Source organism: Sciurus carolinensis, chromosome 7, assembly GCF_902686445.1.
Source record: "Sciurus carolinensis chromosome 7, mSciCar1.2, whole genome shotgun sequence".
Classification (NCBI taxonomy): Eukaryota; Metazoa; Chordata; class Mammalia; order Rodentia; family Sciuridae; genus Sciurus; species Sciurus carolinensis.
Window position 1 is genome coordinate 125,638,491 of NC_062219.1, and position 6,180 is coordinate 125,644,670.

The window sequence follows — 6,180 nt, forward strand, 5'->3', positions numbered from 1 at the left end:
GAAAATTCACACCTGTACTTGGGATTCTTGCCTGATGGTCATGCCAGTCACTATACAATCTGGGAAGATACAAATCTGCCAACACAAGGCTATCCGAATAAGCTTCAGTCCGTGACTGAAGAAACCACGAGTGGAGGGACAGAATGTCCAGCATTCCAGCTGCTCACCTATTACACTCTTGATTGGCCAGAGGAACTTGGGAATGAACTACCCCATAGGAGGACTACCCCATACCATAGGAGGACTACTCCATACCACTTTGGGCAGCTCCCATCTACCAAAACCAGTCCCAGTCCCAGCCAAAGCTGTTTGGAACATCTTTCAAACAGTCTCCCTTCCCACTCTTAAGATGCAGTCTCAAAACACTGCACACTCACTATTTCCTGGCTGGAAGCCCGGGTGTCTTGCATTCTCCCTATGGATTCTCTCTTATCTATGGAGCAGAGGAACCTGGGTTTACCCAGGATTGGAGTGGAAGTCTTGAAAGGGATCCGAAGAATGGTAGGCTCCAGAGATAAAGACTGGATCAGTGTGGAAACCAAACTTTTCTTACCTGTCATATGTTGGATTGGTCAGTTCTCACCCAAGACCACCTGATTGTAAAGGTCCTGCCCTCTGAGTCTGAATCCACTAAGTCTACTCTCCAAGTGACAGTAGATGATATCAAATCCAGAATGAATGAGGCCAGAATGAGTTGAGATTGACAGGTTCTTGAGTGCATTTTCTTTACTTTTATTTTAAGGTGTTTTAGAATAGAGTACAGTTAGCAGCTTTTTTAAAGGCAAGGTTTCCCTAAAGAAGGGCGATCTAGCCCGGACAGTAGGATATTTAAATTTAGCCTTGTATATAGCAAGATATTAATTAATGTTTATAGGCATACATGTTATTGATATAATTACAACTAAAAATGTTCTTTTAATGTTTCTGATTTACTATCTTCTGAGAAGGCAGTTAGAGCATTGAACTGAGAAGCATTGCACTCATGTTCAGTACAAATAAAATGTAAGGTGCTGGTGTAATTTTAACTCTTCTAGTATTTACACTAAATAATAAAAAAACAGTTGGGACTCATTATAATCACAAAACCCAATATATCTACAATATTATTATCACAGTGTGGGAAGATGCAAATGTAAATATAAAATTACTAATGAGAAATATATGTGTATTGGGAAGTAATTCATTGCATTTGAAGCCTCTAGCACAACTCAGTTAAGAGCAGTTATATTTCATTTTGAGAGCTATGGCTCCTCTGACCTCAGGGAGCTAAAGAACTTGACCCTGCATTTCATGTAAGAGATGAAGAATATACTTCTTAACCAATATTTCTCCACAAAACCAAAAGCAGATAGAGTAGGGAGATCAGACAAGGCAGGGTCCAAAAGGAGATGGTTGTTTCCCACCGGATGCTGGACAGATCAATTCCCATTTCAGATGTCGGACAACACAAAAAGGAAGATAGAGTCCCAGGAGCTGGAGGACACATGTCAACAGATCTTTCTGTAGCCTTGACTCTAAACTTAAATAAAATCAGTACCAATCAGGCAACTGCTGTTTTCCAGAGAATATCCTCACAACATGCGACAGAATCCTGCTTTCCACTTATAATGGGAAAATGAGTTATTTCACTGAGTAAGTCACTCCAAAGCTTATTACATCATGATTGGGCTGGTTTGCTGGGCTTCTCTGGGTTTTTATGGTGGAGGTAGTTAGCTGATGACTGCTCAGCTATCATCAGCATACACAGCACCTTGATTCTCTGCTTTGATATCTCCTCCTCTTTGTATTTTGGATACGTCAGGGTTGGGAAAGCAAAAGAAATGAAGACCTATTGAGCATACTTACCAGACTATGTACTTTCATGGTTACAGCTTCTATGAGTCATAGAAAATAAAGAAATATCAGATCCAAGGATTTAGAGTCAGAGTCTTCATTTAAAGAGCTGAAGATGAAAAACACATTACCTAGTTTAGAGATAGAGAATGAAGGATTGCTGACATTTTGGCACTCAGTATCATTCTACCTTTTCTTATACATGAAACTTGCATAACATTTGAAGGAAAGGAACATGTTCAAAGCCCCACAACTATTAAGCAAATCAGGTAGAATACAGAGTCAACTCTGCATGAGTCCAAATCCCAGAGTTCCACCAGACTAATAATACAAGCAGTTTAACTATTCTTATTTTCTTAGATTCTGCATAAAGACATACCAAAAAACAGGATCTGTGTCTATATTGTGTTTTCACCAATGTGAATAATATCCTCAAGAGTATGCTTCTGAAGTTTCTAAAAGGAACTGGAATAAATTTGAGGTCTGAATTTTAAAAATCAATGATCAAAAATACATTTTTAATTTCTCTCCATATGAGAATGTGAAAATACTATAATGCATCCCACAGGCATAGAGATAAAGAATTCTAAGTAACATTAAAAACAGAAGCCTGATATATGGATTTTACATGAGATTATGTGGTAATAGTTAACATGAAATGAATCCGACACTTGAATATAAGAGCTAAAACTCTAAAATTAAGAAGAAAACGATAACATACTCATGAATCAGAATTAGCATTGGGCTCTTAGTTATACTGAAAAAGGTTGGTGTGAAAAATAATACACTGGACTTGAAAAAACTTGTGTACAAAAATAACCTTATCGTGAAGTGAAGACAAAATTATGAGGGTTTTCTTCTGTTTTCAAAGAACGATTTTTTTTTATTGTAAACAAATGGGATACATGTTGTTTCTCTGTTTGCACATGGCGTAAAGGCATACCATTTGTGTAATCATAAATTTACATAGGGTAATGTTGTTTGATTCATTCTGTTATTTTTCCCTTCCCCCCCACCCCTCCCACCCCTCTTTTCCCTCTATACAGTCCTTCCTTCCTCCATTCTTGCACCCATCCCTAACCCTAACTTTAACCCTAACACTAACCCCTCCCACCCCCCATTATGTGTCATCATCCACTTATTAGCGATATCATTCGTCCTTTGGTTTTTTGAGATTGGCTTATCTCACTTAGCATGATATTCTCCAATTTCATCCATTTGCCTGCAAATGCCATAATTTTATCATTCTTTATGGCTGAGTAATATTCCATTGTATATATATCACAGTTTTCTTTATCCATTCATCAATTGAAGGACATCTAGGTTGGTTCCCCAATCTGGCTATTTTGAATTGAGCAGCTATGAACATTGATGTGGCTGTATCTCTGTAGTATGCTAATTTTAAGTCCTTTGGTTATAGGCCAAGGAGTGGGATAGCTGGGTCAAATGGTGGTTCCATTCCATGTTTCTAAGGAATCTCCACACTGCTTTCCAGAGTGGCTGAACTAATTTGCAGCCCCACCAGCAATGTATGAGTGTACCTTTCTCCCCACAACCTCGCCAACACCTATTGTTGCTTGTATTCTTGATAATCGCCATTCTAATTGGGGTGAGATGGAATTTTAGGGTGGTTTTGATTTGCATTTCTCTTATTACTAAAGATGGTGAACATTTTTCCATATGTTTGTTGATTGCTTGTAGATCTTTTTCTGTGAGTGTCTGTTCATTTCCTTAGCCCATTTGTTGATTGGATTATTTGCATTCTTGGTGTAGAGTTTTTGAGTTCTTTATAGATTCTGGAGATTAGTGCTCTATCTAAAGTATGATTGGCAAAGATTTTCCTCCCACTCTGTAGGCTCTTTCTTCACATTGCTGATAGTTTCCTTTGCTGAGACAAATCTTTTTAGTTTGAATCTATCCCAGTTATTGATTCTTGCTTTTATTTCTTGTGCTATGGGAGTCCTGTTGAGGAAGTCTGGTCCTAAGCTGACATGTTGAAGATCTGGACCTACTTTTTCTTCTATAATCTGCAGGGTCTCTGGTCTGATTCCGAGGTCCTTAATCCATTTTGAGTTTAGTTTCATGCATGGTGAGAGATAGAGGTTTAGTTTCATTCTGTTGCATATGGATTTCCAGTTTTCCCAGCACCATTTGTGAAGAGGCTATCTTTTCTCCATTGCAAATTTTTGGCCCCTTTGTCTAGTATGAGAAAATTGTATTTATTTGGGTTTGTGTCCGTGTCCTCTATTCTGTACCACTGATCTACCTTTCTATTTTGGTACCAATACCATACCATTTTTTTACTATTGCTTTGTAGTAGAGTTGAAGATCTGGTATTGCAATACCCCCTGCTTCGCTCTTTCTACTGAGGATTGCTTTAGCTATTCTTGGTTTCTTATTCTTCCAGATGAATTTCATAATTGCTTGCTCTATTTCTCTAAGTTACATCATTGGGATTTTAATTGGAATTGCATTGAATCTGTATAGCACTTTTAGTAGTATGGCCATTTTGACAATATTAATTCTTCCTATCAAGAACATGGGAGATCTTTCCATCTTCTAAGGTTTTCTTTAATTTCTTCTTTAGTGTTCTGTAGTTCTCATTGTAGAGGTCTTTCACCTCTTTTGTGAGATTGATTCCCAAGTATTTCATTTTTTTCAAGGCTATGTGAATGGGGTAGGTTTCCTAATTATTCTTTCCAAAGATTCATCACTTATGTATAAAATGCCTTAGATTTATGAGCATTGATCTTATATCCTGCTACTTTACTGAATTCACTTATGAGATCTAAAAGTTTCCTGGTGGAATTTCCTGGTTCCTGTAGGATATAATCATGTCATCAGTGAACAGGGATAGTCTGAGTTCTTTCAAAGAACGGACCTTGACCCTGCTTTTCAATTTGGCTTGCAGTCTGTCAATCCTCCTTATTGAGAAGCTGATGGGAGCCCACAGGCCCAAACAATTCTCCTTTTAAATGCACCCTTCATAATTAACCCAAGAGAAGGAACCAAACACAGAAAAGCTCTATACATCCCAGAGACCCCTAATTATTCGAGCTGTTCAACCAATGGGAGTCCTAAGTCTAGATGACTTTATACCACTTGGCATGTATAAATCGCCCCCCTGCAGTTCTTATTTGTCTTTGCTCTGCCCTTGAATAAACACTATGTTAATTTTTGGCAGTATTCTTTTGTTCCTGTTGTCTATCCAATTGCAACAGTTTTCTATTATTTGAACAAAAATTTCTAACATTTGCAAAAAAACACCCTAAGGTGGATGAAAAGGAAAAGAACAAATGTCAAGTGTACAGAAAATTGAAAATTCCTTTCCTCTTTGATTCAAAAGTAAAATTATCTAATCACTGTGCAAAGCACCTTGGTGGTTTCTCAACAAAATAAGGAATTACTAGATGAATCAGCACTTACCTCTACAAATATACCAAAAATACCTGAAAATGTGTTCAGACTGTAATTCATACATGAATATTTATAGCCAAACTATTCATAAGAGCCAAAATATAAAAACAATACAAGGCAATTGGAATAAAGGAAACCTGTGTGTTCCTATAATAGAATTTTATTCAGCAATGTTATCTTTGCATTACTGGGAACTGAACCGTAGGCCTCACACATGTTAGGCAGGCACTTTACCTCTGAGTTAAATTGCAGGCATATTCAGCAATAATATTTCATCAGAGTACTAAAATATTATGATGAAGATGTACTTGGAAACCTTAAGCTAACTGAAAGAATCAGAGAAAATGCCATGTGTTTTATAAATAAAATTATATGTAATTTCCTGAATAAGTAAACTCATAGAGCAAAAAAAACCGATTAGTCATTGCCAAGAGCTGTGTGAAAGAAGAAGCGAAGGAACAACTGCTAGTGGGCAGTAGTTGTTTTCCATCCCAAATAATTTCTAGAACTAAATATTGGTGATGGTATCCATGAAATACACTAAATGATAAAGAATTACACCCTTAAAGTGACTACAAAGGTAATTTTAATTTCATTCGTGCTTTGCCAGAATAAACAGATTGGATTCATTTTGGAATGCGTAAAGCAGCCAACGTCCCAGCCAGAAAAATAGGGAAATAAAAATTTAACTGATGACTGTCAAAACAACACTGATTTTTCATTATGAGCTCCACTTACCTTTACTTGAATATGTTGTGACTATATGTGCACAATCATCATTTTTTTGTTTTCCCTTCTATTTATAATTTGTGTTAAATGTATAAGAAAATGTGTCTATAGTATCAACAACTATTTTGCCAGTCGCCACTACAAATATCCATTTCTAATCTGGTTATTTCTCTTTCTTTCTCTCTCTCTCTCCCCCCCTCT